This window comes from Macaca nemestrina, chromosome 13 (genome assembly GCF_043159975.1).
Source record: "Macaca nemestrina isolate mMacNem1 chromosome 13, mMacNem.hap1, whole genome shotgun sequence".
Lineage (NCBI taxonomy): Eukaryota > Metazoa > Chordata > Mammalia > Primates > Cercopithecidae > Macaca > Macaca nemestrina.
This window is the reverse complement of record NC_092137.1, coordinates 36,658,510-36,684,097: the sequence shown is the minus strand read 5'-3', so window position 1 is coordinate 36,684,097 and position 25,588 is coordinate 36,658,510.

Genomic DNA, 25,588 nt, shown 5'->3' with positions numbered 1-25,588 from the left:
GTGCTACAACATGGATGAACCTTGAGGATGTTTTGCTAAGTGACATAAGCCAGTCACAAAAAGACAAACGCTGCATGATTCCATTTATATGAGGAATCTAAAGTAGTCAAACTCTTAGAAACAGAAAGTAGAATAGTGGTTACCAGGGGCTAGTGGGAGGGGAAAAAGAAAAGTTACTGTTTAATGGGTATAGAGTTTCAGATATGCAATATGAAAATTTCTGGAGATTCTTTGCACAACAATGTGCACTGTACAATACACTTAGAAATGGTTAAGATGGTTTAAAAAAGATATTTTAAAAACAACAACAACAACAACAACAACACCCCATAGCTTTGATTGAAAAATATTCCTTTCTTATTTTAGGTAAGCAAGTGTTAAAAGAAACGAGATGCAGACTGGTGTCTACTCGATGTACATGTTTCAGAAGCTTTTGTGGAACATCAATGTACTTGCTCATGAAGCCTTCTCTATTCCCTTGTTACCACATGAATGATTTGGGGGAAAATAAGATCCCTGAAATTGGGTATACTTACATAATTAATTGAAGAAAAGGAACTGGAAACCATAACCACAGGAAGAATGTACAAGACATTTATTTTCTAGCACTTTCTGATTAAATAAAGCTATTTTTGTACTTCTGATCTTTGCATGAAACAAAAAAACCCTGAAGTCATAGTGACTCATAAATAACCTTGATGAAGCATTCAGTCCATGACCTAGCAGGTTGCAGATTGTCAATAGATGTGATTGAGTGCAAAGACCTCTTGACAACAGCTGTGCTGGTGCTAAAGGCCATCTCCAACAGAACAAATGTTACCTCTCCAGAGGAACAACTGCCTGAAAATCCTGGTGTGGGCACCAGAACTTGATGAGCAAAGCTGAGGCTTTAGGAAGACATCATACCTTTCCCAAAATGGTCATGAATTTAGGTAAGCCAGAGAGCTCTGTAGACATGTGATTCTGTTGATGAATGGCAGGCTTTCCAGCCAAGAATATTATTGGCTCTTAGTTGTCCTAAATTCAGCTTTCTGACTTGACCTTACTTGAAAATAGAATGGGTCAGTCATATGCTCACAGTCACCATTTATTGTTATGGAATTTGTGAATTAGTTTTTACCTCTGTTGAGGCATACTTTTGGGTTAGTCCTAGGCAGTCTTTGACCTTGGGCCATATGCTGTCTGCCCTACCCTTGCCATAGGCCCCAGGATCTAATTTCAGAATAAAAGTTGGAAAGCTGCCTCCATTCTGCAACTTCCTAAATAGGCCCAGATAGTAATACTATAATAGCTAAACTAGGAAGCATTATTTTTCTCATTAGTCTCTAGTTTTCAATAAAGCAGATACTCTAAATTGTAATACTGTACATTTTCCATGGGACTAAGTACAATTATTTAGATTTACAATTATTTTAAAATAGAATATAAATAATTTTTTCCCTGAATTTAATCTTTTCTTTTTTTTTCCCCTCCCTCCTTCCCTCCCTCCCTCCCTTTCTCTCCTCCCCTCCTCCCCATTGCATCTCTATACCAGCTGAGCTAATTTGAAATAGAAGCCATGAATTTGGACTCGAGTCAGACAATACCAGCACAGCTCTCACTAGCTGTGTAACTTTGGGAAACTCTTACTCCCTCAATGTATCTGTTTCTCTTGTAAGACAAAGACAAAGATGATAATACTACATCTCTTAGAGTTGCTGTGATGATCACAAGATGCTTTGTGCCTGGCTATAGTTAACACTTGATAAATGTTAGCTACTCCATATTATTGATATGTTGTCATAATCACATAAGCAACATCAAGAACATTGATTTGGAGTAAGAAAAAAAAGCTCCTACGAGCCACCAAATTGCCACAGATGATGGCTACAGGGGTTTAAAAACTTTGCAAATTAAAAACACAGGGAAAAAAACTGAGTAGGAAAAATTTATTTTTAGTCAATGAAACAAGAATAAAAATGTTGTGTTACATGAATAAAAATTAGTTCTGGTCTACACCACAACAAGGAAATTTTCCTATGAGTAGCATTTATAGTGGTGAAACTGGTTTAGGAGATGACCTTTCTTTGAATTGAACAGGACATCAGAAAAAAATTTAAGCTTAAAGATCACCTGATCCAACTCAGTCATTTTACAGGTGAAGAGACAGGTTTCAGGAGATTAAGCAACTTTCCTAAGGTTACGTGTCTGGTGGCAGAGCACAATCAGAACCGTGGATCTCCTGATTGGAGCCCAGGGGGTCATTCTGCAGGAGCACACAGCTTTTGAAATGTGACAAGATCAAAAAGCCCAGAGAACTTTCACGCTGGAATGAGAACAATTTTGCATTCACATCAGGGCTTATTTTTCATACCTGGAATTCAAAGCATCTGAAAACAGATATCATTATTCCTGTTGTACAAATGGAAAAATCTGGACAAAGATAAGCTCTAAGCTGACTGGCTTTGTTGTCCAACTTCAGGCTCCATAAATACTCTCATCGTGCCCGTGCAAGCTGGTATGTCAACGTGCTGCAGGTGCCTGCTCTGATTCTGGCACACTTCATAGCTTGCTTTCCATTGCTTACTCCTATGTTTCTTGGTCATTGTCAGTTCCTTGCCAAATGCAGATCTTACAAAGGACAAGTATTCTTTTTTCCTTCATAGTACCTGCTGGGCACCATTCAAGAAGTTCAGGATTCACTTCATTCAAGACGTGAACTTCTTGAACAGTGCCCAGCATATACATGACTATCAGTGAGTACTTCTTGAATGAATGAATGAAAAACTGGCACTCTGCATTTCTTTATCTATCCACTCAGATTGGCAGATGAATTTGAGGCTATGTCTAGGCATTGGTTTTGAGACCTCTACTATGTGATGGCCAATTTTATGCTCTGTGACTTTGGGTAAAAAACTAACCTGACCTTGAACCACACCCTGAATTCCAGAGCACAACCTGCTGAGCACGGGACTGACAGGAAGGGGAAAAAGACAGGGTATATCTCAGAGAATTGGACACAGAGGTATAAAATGGAATTCTTCATACCCTGCACATTGTGAAGACTCTGTTGAGCTTCACCAGTGAAGTCAATGAAGTACCTTCTCTGAGAGAAGGAATAGAACCAAACACCTATATACATATAAATACAGTGAATCCAAATAGGGCCTCCCTCCAGTGGGCCTATTCAGCCAGCATTACCAAGGCTAACTCATCCTTCAGACTGGGTGTATGAGGCTTCTTTTAGCCTCAAGTTGAACTTCATGTTCATTTGATGCATACTTTACCAGTATACGGATAGTCTCTAATTTATAATGGTTCAACTTTACAATGGTATGAAAGTGATACACATTCAACAATCATACTTCATGCCACCATTCTGCTTTTCCCTTTCGGCATGGTATTTAATAAGTGACATAAGAAACACAACATTTTATGGGCTTTGTGTTAGATGATTTTGCCCAGCCATAAGCTAATGTAAGTTTTCTGAGCATGTTAGAGGTAGGCTAGGCTAAGCTATGATGTTCAGTAGGTTAGGTATATTGAAGGCATTTTTGACTTACAATATTTTCCGCTTATAGGTTTACTAAGACATACCTCCACCATAAGTCAAGGAGCATCTGTATACAGACTGCTTACTTGTTCCCATCACAAAGAGTTGAATAGCAAAACAGCTTTAGGCTTTTACTTTTGTTTCCTTAAGCAAAACAGCTTCAACTTCCCTGGTGAACTAGTTCCCTAGTCCACACCCTATGTGAGCGAACAAAAAATCCTCCGCAAAGGCTGCCTTATGCAGAACTGCAGATCTCCTGACTCCCAGATGTCGTCTATAGCATTTTATAGACAACATGGCCCTGAGGGTTCACACCAACTGATACGGTCATCCTCCCAGATGGCACATTTGGGTCATGAGACCCACCACTTCTGAGATTTCACGCTACTTTGGCAGTCAAGCCAAAGATATGCTAAATGTGACCTTCTCCTCTAATGTATGCCACAGGGAGATCATCAAGTTATAGTGCGACCTGGGTGTTGGCAAATACATTGCTCATGAGGAAAGCTCCTCAGAATGGGTATTGTGTTTTCATTTCTCGCCTAGCAAGAGCAACCTCATCATCACTAACTACAGCTGAAACTGGCTTATCAAGACCTAGAAGCTGACCGTCTCCTAACTGAGAAAACCTCATTGATCACACAGCTGACTGATGGTTAACATGCAGCTTCCGGAGATAAGGATAGACAGAACATTCAGTGATCTTCAGCATGGACAAGTACTTTCAGGCCATGGGGATGTTTTCAGTGCTTCTTTTGAAGGCCTCTGCTCTAACCCTAGTTGCTCCTATCTTTATGGATCATGTGGTCAATAGCGAGATACGGAATTTTAAAGGAAAGATTATGATAGGTAAGTTGAAAGGAGTAAACAGCATCTGTGACACAAGCTAGTTGTGAACGTACTTGACCAGGTTTTCTGTTGGCCAGACTCTACCTGTGGCTACACAGGTAACCTGTAACACCTGATAGGCAGACTCATCAAACCCCTTCTTGTCAAACCCTTGAAAATAAAGACCTTAATTTATGATGCATAGAAAATATCATTGTAAGAGTGGGAGAAGCCTTCTGTAAGCAATCCTGGGCCCTATACAGGCTTACAGACATTTGGAATTGATGGGGACGGTTACTATAACACCTATTGATGGAAGAAAACTACCTTGTGGCTTTAGAGTGTTGGAACAATATTTGTAAGGGACCCGGTCATTATCAGGAAGGGAAGTAGAGGGAGCTTTTCTGGCTTTGGTGGGGTTCCCTCCAGCTCTATACCTGTTTCCCTGGTGAACCATTCTGCCTTACATTTGTCCCTGCACTTGCTGGGAAGGCAAAGTGTGTGGGTTATCGACGGGTCTTTAATAGATAGCGAAGACCAATATGATGCCTCCTTCTTCTGCCTGGCTCCCACTAAAGTGCCAAAAATTTAGATAATTCCCCAGGTCGCCAGGCTATAGGCTTCCAACAGGAAGTCTCAAGAAATGTTTTGGAAATAGCTTTCCTCAGAGGAAACAACAGCTGAGTCAGGAGCATTGTTCCACTAGTGGACCAGAGGGTTGACGGACTTAATTAGGGTGAATAGTTGAAGCGGAACCAAGATGGTTTTTTCCTTGGGGACCAATGTACTCTGTTAAAAGACAAAAAAAAGAAATGCTTATGCAATGACTTTCTTCCTAAAAATTCAGAACACTTCAAAAATTCCCATTAATTGTATTCTCACCACAACTCTGAAGGTTAGTTCACTTATGACGCCAATGTCTTTAGGGCAGTTACATGCACACGCATGACTTATCTTACAGCAACCCATAGTCATTAGAAACACTGAAAAGTTATAGAGTACCATCACAAAATCTTTTCTTTCTTTCTTTCTTTTTTTTTTTTTGAAACAGTCTCGCTTTGTCACCTAGGCTGGAATGGAGTGCAGTGGTGCAATCTTGGCTCACTGCAACCTCTGCCTCCCGGGTTCAAGCAACTCTCCTGCCTCAGCCTCCTGGGTAACTGGAACTACAGGAGCCCACCACCATGGCCAGCTAAATTTTTCTTTTTTTTTTGTATTTTTAGTAGAGATGGGGTTTCACCATGTTGGTCGGGCTGGACTCGAACTCCTGACCTCAGATGATCCACCCGCCTTGGCTTCCCAAAGTGCTGGGATTACAGGCGTGAGCCACTGCACATGGCCACCAAATATTTTCAAGGCCTTCAAATTGTGCTTGGAGAGGAGAGACTATTTAGAGATACTTTATGGACATAAAAAATGAATAGCCCACTGTGTCCTCCTACAACTTACATTTTTTTCAATTTCAGACTTTGAGCACTGGATCTTTCCACTTGCTTTGTCTTGTGTGGAGAGATTTGATTTTAAAATCTTTTATTATACAAGTTTGCATCTTTCCATCATTTCTATTTTATGAAAGTAGATGCTATGTTATTTCAGGCATAGATATTTATAACTGCCATATATTCATTGTGAATTGGAGTCTTAAACATTATAAAGAGGCATTACCCAATAGAGCTTTCTGGGATAATGGAAGTTTTCTCTGTGCCACTTAAATTAATTTAATTAAATAAAATTCAAAATGTAGTTTATCACATTAACCACGTTTCTAATGTTCAGGAGTCACAGGTGACTAGTGGCTACTGAATTGAAAAGTACAGTTATACAGTATCCTCTTTGCTTTGCTTAATGCTTTTTGGTTTGATTTCTACCTTGTCTGACATCAAAGACTTGATCCTTGCTTTATTTTTGCTTACTTTTGACTGGCACAACTTTGCCTAACCTTTTATTTTTAACCTTTCTGGATCACTCGGTTTCAGGCAAGTCTTTTGTACAAAGCATAATATTGAAATCCGTTTTAATCTTCAGTTAGTTTAAGCCTATCTACATTTGTTGATATAAACTCTGTTTGATCTCATTTCTTTCATTATTAATACATCCTACAAATACTGGTAATTTTCTCTCTCCTTAGAAAATGTCCAGTGGTTTTGTACTGCGAGCAAAACAAAATTGACTTGTGTCTTTCTTCTCTCATCTCTCCCTGACTTTCCATCTTTAGTCAATAATATTATATTTCATAGTGTTTATCTTTGTACTTTTACACTTCTACAATTCCGTTTGTCAGCAATACATGATATCCTCTGACTCTGTCCTTCTGCTTATTATGATACAACTTATGTTCTTATTCTACTTACGCCATTCTCTTGCCTCTTTTTCCTCCAACATTTTATTATGAAAATTTCCAAACCTACAGCAAAGTCGAAAGAATTTACAGTGAACACCTATATACCCACCACCTAGCTAGTATCATTAGCATGTTACTATCCAGCCCTTGCTTTAGGTATAGTTATCCATATATCCATCCTTCTATCCATATGTTAATCGATCTCATTTTTGGTGTATTTCAAAGTAAATTTCTAACATTAGTACATTTTTACCCTCAAATTTCAGGATGCATATTATTAACTAGAGTTTATTATTTGTTTAAAGTATTTTAATGTAAAATTTACATACTGTAAAGTACCCAAACCTTAAGTACACCTTTGCTAGTTTTGAAGAATGGATATGCCTGTGTAACCCAAACCTCTAACAACATATAGCACCACCAGAAAGTACCCTCATGGTCCTCGCTATTTAATTCCCATTTCCCCAGAGGTAAGCTTCTAATTTTTTCTACCATAAATTTTTATCTGCTTTAGAAATTCATAGAAATCAAATCAAACATTGGGCCGGGCGCAGTGGCTCAAGCCTGTAATCCCAGCACTTTGGGAGGCCGAGGCGGGCGGATCACAAGGTCAGGAGATCGAGACCACAGTGAAACCCCGTCTCTACTAAAAATACAAAAAATTAGCCGGGCGCGGTGGCGGGCGCCTGTAGTCCCAGCTACTCAGGAGGCTGAGGCAGGAGAATGGCGGGAACCCGGGAGGCGGAGCTTGCAGTGAGCCGAGATCGCGCCACTGCACTCCAGCCTGGGCAACAGCGTGAGACTCCGTCTCAAAAAAAAAAAAAAAAAAAAAAGAAATCAAATCAAACATTGTATCATCCTTTTTGTGTAAGGCTGCTTTTACTCAGCATAACTTAATTTTTTTTTTTTTTTTTTTTTTTTTTTAAGAGACAGGCCCTTGCTGTGTTGTTCAGGCTGGAATGCAATGGTGCACTCATTGCTCACTGCAGCCTTGAACTCCTGGGCTCGAGTGACCCTCCTGCTTCAGCTTTCCAAGGAGCTAGGATTACAGGTGCACAGCAACGTGCCTGGCTACGTTTTTTTTCAAAAATTTTTGTAAGGATGGGATCTTGCTATGTTGCCCAAGTTGGTGTTGAACTTCCGGCCTCAAGCAATCTTCCTGCCTCAGCCTTCCAAAGCAAGGGGATTACAGACTAGCGCCCAGCCTAGCATAATGTTGAGATTCATCCATGTAGTTGCTTGCGTCAGTAATTTAGTCCTATTTATTAAGGATAAAAATGTATGGCAGTTAGACTATTTCCAATTTGGGGCTATTATGAATAAAGCTTCTATGAACATTCTTACATAAGTAGTTTTGTAAACTATTTTTTTATTTTTATTTGGTCAATACCTAGCAATAGCATTACTGGGTCATAGCAGATACGCTTAGCTTGTAAGAAATTTTGAGACCATTTCTCCAACTGGTTGTACCGTGTCATATCCACACCAACAATGTATAAGGGTGCTGGTTTTTCCATATCCTTGCCAACTTTTGGTGTTGTCAATTTTTTTAAATTTTAGTCATTCTGGTAGATGTGTAGTAGTACCTTATTGTGATTTAAATTTTTATTTCCCCAATGATTAATGATGTTAAACACTTTTCATTTGCTTGTTGGTTATTTATATATCTTATTTTATGGAGTATGTATTAGATTTTTTCCGATTTTAAAATTAGGTTGTTAATTTTATTGTTGAGTTTTTAGTTTATTTGTTGATTTGTTCTAATATACTACCTACTAGCAGTTTGCCAGATATATACTTTGCAAATATTTTCTTCTAGTCTGTGGCTTGCTTATTCATTTTTATAACAGTATCTTTTGATAAGCAGACATTTTAAATTTGATGTTTAATTAATCATTTAAAAATGTTTTTATTATTGCTTCCAGTGACCTAAGGAGATTTTGCCAACCCCCAAGTCACTAAGACATATTATTATGTTCGCTTCTAAATGCTTTATTGCTTTAACTTTTACATTTTGGTCTGTGATCCACTTTCTCCCCTTTTTCTCCCATAGTTTGTTAGATGTGTTAGTACAACAGCAGAGCATAAAATAGCACTTGCATAACATTTTCCAACCCTTATCTCCAAATTCATTTTAGTCCTACATCTAAGTATGTTTGTGCTCACCACTGGTTCCTTGCTAGTATTTCCCCAGTCATCTTTTGGTTGGGTGAAACTGTTTCTTTAGTAGGCACCTTTGGAAGGGTGTGTTGGTACAGGATTCTCTAATGTCTTGCAGGTTCAACACTGTTTTTCTTAGCTTCAATACTAGAGGGAAAGCGGGATTGATAAAACATCCTTTTACACACTTTTTTTGCTTTGATGAATTTATTATTTGTTATCTTCCATTGTTTATTGTTTGAATATTCATTATCTTCCATTGTGTATTATTTTTCCAATGACATTTCAACTATAGAAACACTGGAAGAGTAATCTACTTATTTCACACTATTTTCTGAAAATAAACATATAACCATTTCACCTTAACATTGTCTTCAGGTTCATGCAAAGGGCTGCCTGATGGATTTCCTTGGTAGTGGGGTTAGAAAAGAATTCTCAGGAAAATTGGGTTTCTGTGAGCTTTGAATTTGTGTGCACCAGTGAAAGCACATCCTAAATGTAAGGTAGTATATAAATATATGCAATAATAATAATAACACTCTTCACTATCTCTATAATGAGAAGACTATATCTAAGAAGGCAGAAGGAGTTTTCCCAAAACAAGGCTGACATTCTAGGTCTAGAAATACCAGGAATAATGTATCAAGTTGATATGCCAAAGTTTAGATAACTTAAAGTTTCTTTTAACAACTTGGGACCCAGATGTGAATTAAGTTCCAATTAATGACAGGAAATCTTTGGGTAATTACAAGATGGATAACAAAGCTGAATTCATGAGATATGCATTTTCTTCCCAGTTAAATCTTTCCACATTTGATCCTTTTTACATATCAAGTCCCCATGCTGGCCAGGCTGGTCTCAACTCAGCACTTTGGGAGGCCGAGGCGGGTGGATCATCTCAGCTCTGAGTTGACTCCTGAGTTTGAGACCAGCCTGGCCAACATGGGGAAACCCTGTCTCTAGTAAAAATACAAAAATTAGCCAGGCAGTAGTGGCGCATACCTGTAATTCCAGCTACTCCGGAGGCTGAGGCTCAAGAATCGCTTGAGCCTGGGAGGCGGAGTTTGTGGTGAGTTTGCGGTGAGTTTGTGGTGAAGTGGAGATCGCACCACTGAACTCCAGTCTGGGCGACTGAGGGAGACCCTGTGTCAAAAAAAAAAAAAAAAAAAAAAGGAGCAGGCAAGCACAGACAGCACAGACACTAGCGTCTGATCTAACTGGGTTTATGTGAGATAACCCATGGAATTCAGTATGCTTTTCTATGTAACAAGAACGTCACAATATGCTTTCTAAACACATATCACCTTGATATAAAAATAAAATTATGTAATAAAACAAAGGGAAATAAAAAATATGTAACTGACAATATACCAGGATTCTTACATAGTAACAAAATTAAAATGCAGCTACTTAGGTGTAAAAGGTTGAATTCAAGTAACACCACATTGGCATCTAATGACCAAAGAATTAGAATAGTGGATTTTTGTACCTTTCACGTGGGACAAGGCCTAAAGCTCTCAGGAAGACAGTCAACCTCTGTTCACTGGGGTAACAGGTAAGTAAATGGAATCTTCGACCTCCATGGATTTTTAAATTTTAAAGTGGAAATCAATATATTGAATGTTTCTTCTTATGAAAGTCACACATGCTTCTAAAATAGAAAAAAATACTATTGTATAGAACATAGAAAGCAAAAGCACGGTACTCCTGCTGCTGCTGCCTCTATTACTGGTCTCATGCCCCCGAGAAATCACTAACATTAATAAGTTAGTGTTTCAGACATTGTATAAATTGTGTATTATAAATTGATAAATTATGTACTTTATATCTTTTTTGGAAGAAAGGAATCTGTAACTTTATTTTTTTCATTCAACATCATATCTTGGACATGTTTCCATGTTAGTTCATACAGATCTACCTGCTCCTCTTAAATGGATTTGTAGTATGTAGCCTGCCATTGTATGAATGTGCCTTTACTGAGTTAATGAATCTTCTGCAGATGGATGGATAGTCAAGTTTGTTCCCAGTTTTTTTTTTGTTGTTGTTGTTTTCTGACACAAGGTTTCATTCTGTCGCCCAGGCTGAAGAGCAGTGGCATGATCACTGCTGCTCACTGCAGCCTCAACTTTCTGGGCTCAGGCGATTCTCACAACTCAGCCTCCTGAGTTGCTGGGACTACACGCGTGTGCCACCACACTTGCTTTTTTTTGTTTTTTGTTTTTTTGGTAATTTTAGTAGAGACGGGATGTTGCAATGTTACCCAGGCTGGTCTCAAATTCTTGTTCTCAAGCGATCTACCTGCCTCAGCTTCCCAAAGTGCTGGGATAACAGGGTGAGCCACTGTACCCAGCCTCTCCCCAGTTTTTTGATGCTATAAACTACAAGATAATAACACTCTTATACATACATTTATCTAGTATGAGAACTTACCGTATATATTTTTAGAAGTAAAATTTTGAGAGGAAAAGGAATGATCATTTTAGATTTTGATACACAATGCTAAATTATACTTACGGGTTGTTATAAGCCTCAGGACTTATCTTGGCTTGGAAGATGACCAATAACCAAAGGTATTAAGGTCACATTAAAGTTAATATGTATGATTAAGTCACTATCTTTGTTATGAAAAAGTTAATAGAACTGATGAGAGAATTCAAGGTATTGAATGACTGTTGTACAATATGCAGAGGTCATGAAATGGAATGGATACCCCTCACTTTTTTTATAAGATGGAGATAAAGTCCTTATAGGACTATTTTGATGATTTAATGAGATAATAGTTGTAAAACTCCTAGACTAGTACCTGGCACATAGTAGGTGCTCTGTAAACTATTACCATTTTACTATATTTTTATAAAGAGAAGTTGTTATCGTAATAGAGCCCTCTTTTCACTTTCATGATCACATTTTGTCTAACTCCTTTTGGCTCCTGCTTTCATCAAGTATGAGACCACTGGTAATTAGATTTTAACATTTAAAAATACTAGTATTATTTAGTGTGAGCAAGAGAGAGATGTGGAGTCTTTAAAATGAGTGATCAGATTTTATGCTCCAAGGAATGGACAGCTAGGGGTTACTTACTAGTCAAGGCAAGAAGTTGGGGCCAGGAGTGTCTGCCATAGGCCAAGGGTCAGTGCCTGAAGGGTGAGAGTTACCAGCACAAGCTCAGTTGTCAGGAAGTGAAAGCAGGCCAAGAGTCAACAAGCAAGATGACTCACAGGTAACAGGACACCCAAGTGTCAGGAGTCATAAGAAGCCAGGAGCCTGGCTCCACAACCCCAGAAAGGCTCCACTCCAGAGGAGGCTCAGGCCAAGGCACTGTCTGAAGTTCTGAAGCTCAAGGTAGCCAGCCAGGGACCTAGGGGAACTGAAGCACAGCTCTATGCCAAGTAGACTTGGCCGATCGCTGTTTCTGGCCGTTTACAGGTTTGTGTGGGTCAGAAGCCAACCACAGAAGAGCTTGTCTGGGTCCCGCAGGTAGAAGTAGGTGAATGGGGGAGCAGAGAGTTAGGTCAAATTTAGAAGAAAGAAGCAATAAACTTTCTGTGATAGTTGCAGCACACGGTGATGAAATCCTCCTACGGAAAAGTGTTAGAAAAGCTATACATGCTTGCATTATCAAGCCTCACATCTGTTGTCATCTCTTGGAAAGCGGAATGTTGCTGCTGTATTCATTCCCTTGGTTTTCTACAAGAATGATCTAAATTTCTGACAGCTTTGCTAAGATTTAAACAATTGTGGCACTAAATCTCCACTGTATGTTCTGTGTCTTATTGTCACTTCTGTTTCTTCCTGGACAACACTTGGGGTGACGGTAGAGGAAGACATTGCTACGTGCTGCTAGGAGGAAGGTGGGGACAGGAACAGGAGAACTGCTGTAGGAGTGTTGCTCTTATACTTGGAACCATGAGATATCTATGGAAGTATAAATAACTGTCTTAGCCAGGCACAGTGACTCACGCCTGTAATCCCCAGAACTTTGGGAGGCCGAGGCAGGCGGATCACCTGAGGTCGAGAGTTTGAGACCAGACTAGCCAACATGGCAAAACACTGTCTCTACTAAAAAAAAAAAAAAAAAAAAAAAAAAATTAGCTGGCCGTGGTGGCGGGTGCCTGTAATCCCAGCTACTTGGGAGGCTGAGGCATGAGAATCACTTGTATCCGGGAAGTGGAGGCTGCAGTGAGCCAAGATCGCACCACTGCTCTCCAGCCTGGGCAACAGAGTGAGACTCTGTCAAAAAAAAAAAAAAGACAAAACCCAAAATACTGAAAAACTGTCTTAGGCCCTAGTAGGGTTTGAATATGGTTTGTTTGGCCCTACCAAGTCTCATGTTGAAATTTCATTCCCAATGTTGGAGGTGGGGCCTGGTGGGAGGTGTTTGGGTCCTTATGAATGGCTTGGTGCCAGTCTTGCCAGAGTAAGTGAGTTCTCACTCTTAGTTCCTGCATGACCTGGTTGTTGAAATGGGCCTGGCACCTCTCTTGCCTCTCTCTCTTGCTCTCTTCCCATGTGATCTCTGCACATGCCAGCTTTCCTTCTTCTTTCACCATAAGTGGAAGCGGCCTGAAGCCCTCACTTGAAGCGGATGCTGGAGTCATGCTTCTTGTACAGTCTGCAGAGCAGTGAGCCAAATAAATCTCTTATTTATAAATTACCCAGCCTCAGGTATTCCTTTAAAGCTTAGGGTCATTAGGCTTAGGACCTAATGGATGAAGACAGGCCCATTCCCTAGAAAACAATGCCTGAGGCTATACCTTAAAATACTTTATTGGAAATGTCATCCCATGAAGCAGGAGGGAGGCAAAGGAGAAAGGAGAGCATATATTTTAAAAAGTGGGTGATTAAGCTGACCATGGCTTGGTGAACAAGTGCAGTTGATTGCCCGGTCTCACAGGATGTCTTCAGAGAGATAGTATGAAACTATTACAGCTCCCTTCTGGGGGTGTAAGGCAGAAGAATTAGCCTCTGGCTTCTATTTCCAATTGATTAAAGTTAGCTTCACAGGGCATTACTCCCCCACACTTCCAGGTTGCACCACCTGGTCCCTCCGTCAGCTGTTGGGGAGGCTAAGTCCATGACAGCAACTGTGGCATCTGCAGCATAAGCCACAGTCCTCAGGGCAAGCCAGAGAATAGGCCTGAGACAGTGACCTTCCCACATCCCTGCCTGCAACTTGCAGCCTCAAAGGCTCTGTTAGATGGGTACCAATGGGTTCTGCAGGGATTTAGCTGAAAACCCCAGCTTCTCATGTCCCAGTATCTCACGCCCCAATAACAAAAGGGAAGTCCAGGTCAGATGCTAGCTAGTTATGCCAACAGGTGTCATGAGGGACCACAGCATTGCCTGATGCCACAGCCATAGGAACATACCAAGCCACTGTGCTGTTCAGCCAGAATGCAAAGCCCAGTACAATGCTATTTACATGTTCCCGATTATACAATAATAACTAACACCATTGAGCACTTACTGCACAAAACACTTTGTATATAATCTCATGTATTGATCTCATTTAATATCCAGTCATATGTTGCTTGATGATAGAGATATGTTCTGAAAACTGCATCATAAGGCAATTTCATTGAGTGTACTTACCCAAACCTTGATGGTATGGCCTACTACAAACCTAGGCATGGGATACCCTATTGCTTCTGGGCTACAAACTGGTACAGCATGTTAATGTACTGAATACTGCAGGCAGTTGTAACACAATGGTAAATACTTGTGTATCTAAACATATCTAAACATAGAAAAGGCATAGTGAAAATACAGTATAAAAGATTAAAAAATGGTACACCTGTATAGGGCACTTACCATGAATGGAGCTTGCAGGACTGGAAGTTCTCTGGGTGAGTCCAGGAGTGAGTGGTGAGTGAGTGCGAGGGCCTAGGACATTGCTATACAATACTATAGATTTTGTAAGCACTATACACTTTGGCTATACTAAATTTACAAAAAGAGTATTTTTTCCTGAACAATAAATTTACTTTATGAACTTTTAATTTTTTTTTTAACCTTTTGGCTCTTTTGTAATAACACCTTGCTTAAAACATGATACATTGTATGACTGTGCAAAAATAATTTCGTTATATATTTATTCTACAATATTTTTCTACTTAAAAAATTTTTACTTTCTTTTACTTTTAAAATTTTTTTGCTAAAAACTAAGACACAAACACACACATTAGCCTAGGCCTATACAGGGTCAGGATCATCAATATCACTGTCTTCCACCTCCGCATCTTTTCCTACTGGAAAGTCTTCGGGGCAATATCACTCATGGAGTTGTCATCTCCTATGATAACAATGCCTTTTGCTGGAATATTTCTTGAAGGACCACCATAAGCTCATTGCTCTATGACTTTATGCTAGTTACCATGTCACTAGGCAATAGGAGTTTTCCAGCTCCATTATACTCTTATGGGACCACTGTCATATATTCCATCCCTTGTTGACTGAAATGTTATGTGGCGCATGACTGTATTTTGTTTTATATTCTATGTTTTCATGTAATTTTTTATGGTGAGGGGTTCTTTATCTAATTTAATATTTTTCAAAAGCATTTCTCCCTGCCAAGGACATATTCCATACTGTGGATGCATAGTAATTTCTTTTACTTTCTCATATTTTTGTACACATGGGTTGTTGGTAATTGTTTGCTCTCATAAATTATTCAATGTGTGTAAGTCAGACTTGGCTAATCTATGTTATTAAAACAAACAACCCTCAAATCTCCGTGCTTTAAAATTACAGACTTATTTTTCACTCATGTATTGAATTAGCAAGAAACATTTGCACATCACAGTCACATTGGGACCGAGACTAACAGAACAGTCGCCATCTCAAATGTTTTTAGACACTGTGCCAGAGGTAAAAGATAGCTCTGGAAAGATTCACATTGGCAATTAAATGCATCCTAGAAATGACACATGCCACTTCTGAACTCATTGGTCAGATCTAGTTGCAAGGTGCCACCAAACCACAAGGGGACCAGGAGAGAACGAAAATCAGAAATAGCCAACATCATTTAAGGAGTATGACATCATTACAAATGTCTGTGCAAAATCTTCTTGTTTTGCTACTTGTTAAACATTTTTATAGAAAAATTGTTTTAATAATATAAACATTTATATTTTATTTATGCATTGCTGGAGTTTTACGTTTTGGCTCTCAGACTCATACTTACCCTTTTATACTCTCCTGTAAATGGGAGGCTGGGAGCCTGCAAAACTACATTTCCCAGACCACTTTTCTGCTGGATTCCAGTTAAGCAGTGCTAGTGTAGGGAAATCAGAAGAGGAGGAAGGGAGAAGTCATGCTTTTCCTGTTTCTGGCTTCATGTGCACTATGGGAGACAACTACAAATGATTACAAACTCCTGCAGCAACAAGGTCAGAAACATCAACAAGATTATGGTCTCCTGGCCTCCTTCTGCTGGAGCTTGTGGGCTCTGTGTAATATCGCCTTCTCCCTTTCACTTCTCCAGCCCAAGGGGTAGAGTTAGCTTCCTGCAATTAATGGCCTCTAGGTAATAGCATCATCTTCCTACTTTGGTTCCCCCAGCTCTTCCAACAATTTTCTAACCAACATGACTCCTTCCTTCCTCCTCCCTTCTAGTTACTCTCCTACTAAACTGCTTAACTGGAGCCCAGCAGGAAAGTGGTCTGAGAAATGCAGTTTACAGGCTCCCAAGCCCCTGTATATAGAAAGGCAGTATTAAAGGGTATGAGTCAGAGAGCCAAAATATAAAACTCCAGCATATGCCTCAATATCATCAATCCCATATTAAGCCGGCTCTGTCTAAAATGCCTGATTGGACAGCAGCTGATATAGTATATATATTGCCAACTTGCCCTCTAAAATGTTTGTGTTAATTTATACCAAGTCTCAAAGGATTTGAAGGTACCTCTTCCCTTTAACCTTAAAACCACCTTTGCAAAGATTATGACAGTGAGACAAATCTAACATGGCTGACTCCATCTTGCTTGTAGACTCACAGCCTGGCTATTTTCACTCATTCCTAGGAGTAGGCCAAGCTAATCATTGGAAGAATTTGGTTTCTAGTTTAACTTTAAAAAGAAGTTTTGTGGGTACATAATAGATATATGTATTTATGGGGTACATGAGGTATTTTGATACAGGCATACAATGTGTAATAATCACATCAGGGTAAGTGGGTTATCCAACACCTTAAGCACTTATCCTTTCGTTGGGTTACAAACAATCCAATTATACTCTTTTCTTTAAAACTGTATAGTAAATTGTGGTTGACTATAGTCACCCTGTTGTGCTATCAAATACTAGATCTTGTTTATTCTAACTATATTTTTGTATCCATTAACCATCCCCACTCTACCTGCCCCCCTGCCACCAATATGATTCCCAGACTTTGGCAACCATCCATCTATTCTCCATCTCCATAAGTTCAATTACTGTAATTTTTTTCAGCTCCCACAAAAGTAAAAACATGCAAAGTTTTTCTTTCTGTGTCTGACTTATTTTAATTAACATAACAACTTACAGTTCCATCCATGTTGTTGCAAATGACAGGATCTCATTCTTTTTTATGGCTGAATAACATTTCATTGTGTATATGTACCACATTTTCTTTATCCATTTGTCTTCTGATGGATAATTGGGTTGCTTCCAAATCTTGGCTACTCTGAATAGTGCTGCAATAAACATAGGACTGCAGATATCTCTTTGATATACTGATTTCCTTTCTTTGGGTTATATACCTAACAATGGGATTGCTGGATCATAGCTCTATTTTTAGTTTTTTGAGGAACCTCCAAACTGTTCTCCATAGTGGCTGCATTAATTTACATTCCCACCAAGAGTGTATGAGAGTTCTCTTCTCCACATTCTTGCCAGCATTCGTTATTGCCTGTCTTTTGGATATAAGCCATTTTAACGGGGGTGAGATGATATCTCATTGTAGTTTTGATCTGCAGTTCTCTGGTGATTGGTGATGTTGAGCACCTTTTTATATAGCTAATTGCCATTTTTATGTCTTCTTTTGAGAAATATCTATTCAGATTTCTTGCCTATCTTTTAGTCAGATTATTAGATTTTTTTCCCATTGTTTGTGCTCCTTATATATTCTGGTTATTAATCCCTTGTCAGATGGATAGTTTGCAAATTCTTTCTCCCATTCTGTGGGTTGTCACTTCATTCATTTTTTTGATTGTTTCCTTTGCTGTGCAGAAGCTTTTTAACTTCATGTGATCCTATTTGTCCATTTTTGCTTTGGTTGTCTGTGCTTGTGGAGTATTACTCAAGAAATCTTTGCCCATTCCAATGTCCTGAAGAGTTTTCCCAATGTCTTCTTGTAGTAGTTTCATAGTTTGAGGTCTTAGATTTAAATCTTTAATTGATTTTGATATGATTTATGTATATGGCAATAGATAAAGGTCTAGTTTCATTCTTCTGGATGTGGATATCCAGTTTTCCCGGAACCATATATTGGAGAGACTGTCCTTTCTCCAGTGTATGTTACTGGCACCTTTGTTGAAAATGAGTTGACTGTAGATATGTAGATTTATCTCTAGGTTCTTTATTCTTTTCTGTTGTTCTATGTGTCTATTTTTATGCCAGTACCATGCTGTTTTGGTTACTATAGCTCTGTAGTATAATTTGAAGTCAAGTAATGTGATTCCTCCAGTTTTGTTCTTTTAGCTCAGGATAGCTCTGTCTAGTCTGGGTCTTTTATGGTTTCATATACATTTTAGGATTGTTTTTTCTATTTCTGTGAAGAATTTCATTGTTTTTTGATAGGGGTTGCATTGAATCTACAAATTGCTTTGGGTGATGTGGACATTTTAACAACATTGATTCTTCCAATCTATGAACATGGAATATCTTTCCATTTTTGGTGTCCTCTTCAATTTCTTTTATCAATGTTTTATAGTTTTCATTGTAGAGATCTTTTGCTTCTTTGGTTAATTCCTAGGTATTATATTTCATTTGTAGTTATTGTAAATGAGATTAGTTTCTTGATTTCTTTTTCAGATTGTTTGCTGTTGCCATATAGAAATGCTACTGATTTTTGCATGTTGATTTTGTATCCTGCAGCTTTGCTGAATTTGTTCATCAGTTCTAACAGTTTTTTTGGTGGAGTCTTTAGGGTTTTTTTTTTCAGATATAAGATCATGTCATCTACAAACAAGAATAATTTGACATCTTCCATTCCAATTTGCATGCTCTTTATTTCTTACTCTTTTGTGATTGCCCTAGCTAAGACTTCCAGTACTATATTGAATAACAGTGTTGAAAGTGGGCATCCTTGTCATGTTCCAGATCTTTGAGGAAAGGCTTTAAGTTTTTCCCCATTCAGTATGACACTAGCTGTGGATGTGTTGTATATACGACTTTTTTATGTTGAGGTATGCTCCTTCTATGCCCAGTTATTTGAGGGTTTCTTTTTTTTTTTTTTTTTTTTTTTTTTTTGTCATAGAGGGATGTTGAATTTTATCAAATGCTTTTTCAGCATCAATTGAGATAATCATATGACTTTTGTCCTTCATTCTGTTGATATGACCACACTGATTGACTTGCATATGTTGAACCATCTTTGCATCCCTGGGATAAATCTCACTTGGTCATGATGAACGATCTTTTTTAATGTGTTGTTGAATTTGATTTGCTAGTGTTTTGTTGAGGATTTTTGCATCAATGCTCGTTGGTTGATATTGGCCTGTAGTTTTCTTCCTTTATTTTTGTTTGTTATGTCTTTGTCTGGTCTTGGTATCAGGCTAATATTGGCCTCATAGAATGAGTGTGGAAGTATTCCATTCTCTTATATTTTTTGGAATTGTTTGAGTAGGATTGTTATTAGCTCTTCTTTAAATGTTTGGTGAAATATAACAGTGAAGCCATTGAGTTCCAGGCTTTTCTTTGCTGGAAGACTTTTCATGATGGTTTCTGTCTCATTACTTGTACTGGTCTGTTCAGGTTTTGGATTTCTTCATGGTTCGATCTTGATAGGTTGTATGTGTCTAGGAATTGATCCATTTCTTCTAGGTTTTCCAACTTACTGGCATATGGTTGCTCATAGTAATCTTTTATAATCCTTTGAATTCCTGCATTAACAGTTGTCTCCTTTTTCATCTCTGACTTTATTTATTTGGGTCTTCTCTCTTTTCTTCTTAGTCAATTTGGCTAAAGGTTTGTCAGGTTTTTGTTTGTTTGTTTTTTAAACACAATGTGGCCGGGCATGGTGGCTCACACCTATAATCCCAGCACTTTGGGAGGCCGAGGCAGGCAGAACATAAGGTCAGGAGATTGAGACTATCCTGGCTAATGCAGTGAAACCCCGTTTCTACTAAAAATATAAAAAATTAGCGGCCGGGCGCGGTGGCTCAAGCCTGTAATCCCAGCACTTTGGGAGGCCGAGACGGGTGGATCACGAGGTCAGGAGATCGAGACCATCCTGGCTAACACGGTGAAACCCCGTCTCTACTAAAAAATACAAAAATCTAGCCGGGCGAGGTGGCTGGCGCCTGTAGTCCCAGCTACTCGGGAGGCTGAGGCAGGAGAATAGCGTAGACCCGGGAGGCGGAGCTTGCAGTGAGCTGAGATCCGGCCACTGCACTCCAGTCTGGGCGACAGAGCGAGACTCCGTCTCAAAAAAAAAAAAAAAAAAAAAAATTAGCCAGGTGTGGGGGTACACGCCTGTAGTCCCAGGTACTTGGGAGGCTGAGGCAGGAGAATCTCTTGAACCCTGGAGGCGGAGGTTGCAGTGAGCCGAGATTGTACCACAGCACTCCAGCCTGGGCGACAGAGCAAGACTCCATCTCAAAAACAAAACAAAACAAAACAAAAGCACAATGTTTCATTTTATTGATCTTTTGCATTATTTTAGTTTCAATTTCATTTTTTTCTGCTCTAATATTTATTATTTCATTTTTTTCTATTTTTTTAGTTAAGTTTGCTCTTTATTTTTTCCTAGTTCTTTAAGATGCATTGTTAAGTTGTTGATTTGAAGTTTTTCTTCTGTTTTTTTTGTTTTGTTTTGTTTTGTTTTTTGTCTCGCTCTGTCCCCCAGGCTGGAGTGCAGTGGCGCGATCTTGGCTGCACTGCAAGCTCCACCTCCCGGGTTCACGCCCTTCTCCTGCCTCAACCTCCTGAGTAGCTGGGACTACAGGCGCCCGCCACCGCGCCCGGCTAATTTTTTTTTTTTTTTGTATTTTTAGTAGAGACGGGGTTTCACCGTGGTCTCGATCTCCTGACCTTGTGATCCGCCCACCTCGGCCTCCCAAAGTGCTGGGATTACAGGCGTAAGCCACTGTGCCCGGCCATTTTCTTCTGTTTTGATGTAGGCACTTACAGCTATAAAATGTCTTCTTAGTACTACTTTTGTCATATCCAATAGGTTTTGGTATGTTGTGTTTCCATTATCATTTCTTTATTTCCTTGTTAATTTCCTCATTGACCCATTGGTCATTCAGAAGCATATTGATTAATTTCCATGTGTTTGGATAGTTTCCAAAATTCCTCGTTATTGATTTCTAGTTTTATTTCACTGTAGTCAGAGAAAAGAGTTGGTATTATTTCAATTTTTTTGAATTTTTAAAGACTTCTTTTGTGACCTAACATATGGTATACCCTTGGAATGATCCACGTGCTAAGGAAAAGAATGTGTATTCTGCAGCCATTGCATGAAATATTCTATAAATATCTATTGGGTCCATTTGGTCTCTAGTGCAGATTAAGTCTGGTGTTTCTTTGTTGATTTTTCTGTCTGGATGATATGTCCAACGCTGAAAGTGGAGTGTTGAAGTCTCCAGCTATTATTGTATTGGAGTGTATCTCTATTTTTAGCTCTAATAATATTTGCTTTATATAATATTTGTTTTATAGATACGTATATATCTGCTTCCAGTTTTGGGTGCATATATATTTACAATTGTAATATCCTCTTGCTGAATTATATAGTGACCTTTTTTGTGTCTTCTTACAGTTTTTGTTTTGAAATCTATTTTGTCTGATATAAGTATAGCTGCTCCTGCTCTTTTTTGGTTTCTATTGACATGAAATATTTTTTCATCCCTTTATTTTCAGTCTTTGTGTATCCTTACAATGTGTATCTTTATAGGTGAAGTGTGTTTCTTGTCGGTAAGAGATCACTGGGTCATGTTTTTTGTTTTGTTTTGTTTTAGCCATTTAGCCATTGTACGTCTTTTGATTGGAGAATTTACTCCACTTACATTCAATGTTATTATTGGTAAGTTATAAGTTATAATAGTTGTGTGTGTGTGTGTGTGTGTGTGTGTTTCTGGTTGTTTTGTGGTCTTCTCCTCTTCCTTCTTCTTCTTCTTTTTTTTTTTTTTTTTTTTGAGACAGAGTCTTGCTCTGTTGCCCAGGCTGGAGTGCAGTGGCACGATCTCGGCTCACTGCAAACTCTGCCTCCCGGATTCAAGTGATTCTCCTGCCTCAGCCTCCCGAGTAGCTGGGATTACAGACATGCACCACCACACCCGGCTAATTTTTGTATTTTCAGAGTAGAGACGGGGGTTTCACCATGTTGGCCAGGCTGGTCTTGAACTCCTGACCTGGCGTGATCAGCCCACCTTGGCCTCCCAAAGTGCTGGCATTACAAGCATGAGCCACTGTGCCAAGCCGTCTCCTCCCTCTTTTCTTCCTTCCCATCTTTCTCTAGTGAAGATAATTTTTCTCTGGTGGTATAATTTCTTGCTTTTTATTTGTAATGTATCTGTTGCATGTTTATTGATTTGAGGTTACCATAAAACTTGCAAATTACTATAACTATTATTTTAAGCTGATAACAACACTGTTTGCATAAACAAACAAGCAAAAAGAAAACAGATAAAAACTCTACACCTTAAAATTGTCCCCCGACTTTTTCACTTTTCGTTGTTTCTATTTATATCTTATTGTACTACCTATATCTTGAAAAGTTCTTGTAATTATTCTTATTCTTATTTTGAGACAAAGTCTCACTCCATTGCCCAGGCTGTAGTGCAGTGGCACAATCTACTCACTGCAGCCTCAACCTCTCAGGCCCCAGTGATCCTTCCATCTCTGCTTCCCAAGTAGCTAGGACCACAGCTGCCCACCACCCTCCTGGCTATTATTATTATTATTGTTTGTAGAGATTGGATCTCCCTATGTTGCTCAGGGTGGTCTTGGACTCCTGGGTTCAAGATCCTCCTGCCTTGGCCTCCCAAAGTGCTGGGACTACAGGCATAAGCCACCGCATGCAGCCTTGTAGTTATTTTTGTTAGGTTCATTGTTTAGTCTTTCTACTTAAAAGTAGTTTATACATTACAGCTATAGTGTTACAGTACTCCGTGTTTTCCTGTGTAGTTACTACTAGCAGTGAATATTGCGCCTCCAAATGATTTCTTACTGCTCATTAACATCCTTTTCTTTCTGACTAATGTACTCCCTTTAGCATTTCTTGTAGGACAGATCTGGTGTTAATGAAATCCCTCAGCATTTGTTTGTCTGGGAAAGTCTTTATTTCTCCTTCATGTTTGAAGGATGTTTGCAGGATATAGTACTCCAGAGGTAAAAGACTTTTCTGTCAGTACTTTAAATATGTCATACCACTCTCTCCTGGTCTGTAAGGTTTTTATTGAAGAGTCTGCTGTCCAACATACTGGAGCTCTGTTGTATGTTACTTGTTTCTTTTGTGCTTTCGGGATCCTTTCTTTTTTTTCTTTTTTCTTGTTTTTGAGACGGGGTCTTGCTCTGTTGCCCATGCTGGAGTGCAGTGGCGTGATCTTGGCTCACTGCAAACGCCGCCTCCCAGGTTCACGCCATTCTCCTGCCTCAGCCTCTGGAGTAGCTGGGACTACAGGCGACCGCCTGTATTTTTGTATTTTTAGTAGAGACGGAGTTTCACCGTGTTAGCCAGGATGGTCTCGATCTCTTGACCTCGTGATCTGCCCGCCTTGGCCTCCCAAAGTGCCGGGATTACAGGCGTGAGTCACCCTGCCCAGCCCAGGATCCTTTCTTTATCCTTGATACTTGGGAGTTTATTACATGCCTTGAGGTAGTCGTTTTTGGGTTAAATCTGCTGGGTGTTCTATAACCTTTTTGTAGTTGAGTATTGATATCTTTCTCTAGGTTTGGGAAGCTCTCTGTTATTATCCATTTAAATACATTTTATTGTTTTTAACTTTTATTTTTAAGTTCAGGGGTACACGTGCAGGTTTGTTACATAGGTAAACCTGTGTCACGGGGATTTGTTGTACAGATTATTTCATCACCCAGGTATGTGGCATAGATTCCATAAGTTATTTTTCTTGATCCTCTCCCTCCTCCCACCCTCCAATAGGCCCCAGTGTGTGTTGTTCCCCTCTATGTGCCCATGTGTTCTCATCATGTAGCTCTCACTTATAAGTGAGAGCATGTGGTATTTGGTTTTCTGTTTCTGCATTAGTTTGCTAAGGATAATGGCCTCCAGCTCCATCCACATCCCTGCAAAGGACATGATACCATTCTTTTTTATGGCTGGATGGTATTCCATGGTGTATATATACCACATTTTCTTTATCCAGTCTATCATCGATGAGCATTTAAGTTGATTCCATGTCTTGCTATTGTGAATAGTGCTGCATGAATAAATTTTCTACCCCTATCTCTTTCTCTACCTCTTCTTTAAGGCTAAAACTCTTAGATTTGCCCTTTTGAGGCTATTTCCTAGATCTTGTAAGCATGCTTCAATCTTTTTTATTCTTTTTTCTTTTGTCTTCTATGACTGTATATTTTCAAATAGCCTGTCTTTAAGCTCACTAATTCTTCTGCTTGATCAATTCTGCTGTTAGTATACTCTGATGCATTCTCCAGTGTGTCAATTGCATTTTCGAAATCCGGAATATTTGCTTGATTCTTTTTAATTATTTCAATCTCTTTATTACATTTATATGATGAATTCCTTCTCTATGTTATCTCAAATTTTGTTGAGCTTCCTCAAAACAGCTATTCTGAATGCAATGTCTGAAAGATTACATATCTCTGCCTCTTTAGGATTGGTTACTGGTGTTTTCGTTAGTTCATTTAATGAGGCCGTATTTTCCCAGATGATCCTGATGCTTGCAGATGTTTGTCATTTTCTGGGCATTAAAGAGTTAGGTATTTATTGTAGTCTTTGCAGTCCGGGCTTGTTTGTACCCATTTGTCTTTGGAACGCTTTCCAGGTATTTGAAGATATCTAAGTCTTTGGTCACTGCAGCTGTATCTACATTAGGTGGCACCCCAAACCCACTAACGCTGTGGTTCTTGCACACTTAGAGAAGTAGGTCCTTTGTGGTCTTGGGTAAGATCCAGGAGAATTTCAGAGGCTCTTGTTCTGTTCCTTTACTTTTTTCCAAACATATGGAGTCTCTCTCTATTCTGAGCTGCCTGGATCTTGAGGAGGGGTGACACAAGCACCCTGGCCATTACCACATGGACTGTACTGGGTCAGACCTGAAGCCAGCACAGCACTGGATCTCACCCAAGGCCCGCAGTGACCACTGCCTAATTACCACTTATGTTCACTCATGGCCCAAGGGGTCTACAATCAGCAGGTGGCAAATCCAACTAGGCTTGTGTCCTTCTCTTTAGGGCAGCAAATTCCCCCAGGCCCCGGGCAGGTTTGGAGATGCTGCCCAGGAGCCAGGGAGTGGAGTTAGGAACCTCAGAAACCTACCTGGTACTGTATTCCACTGTGGGTGAGCTGGCACCCAACCTGCAAAAGAAAGTCCTTCCCACTCTTCCCT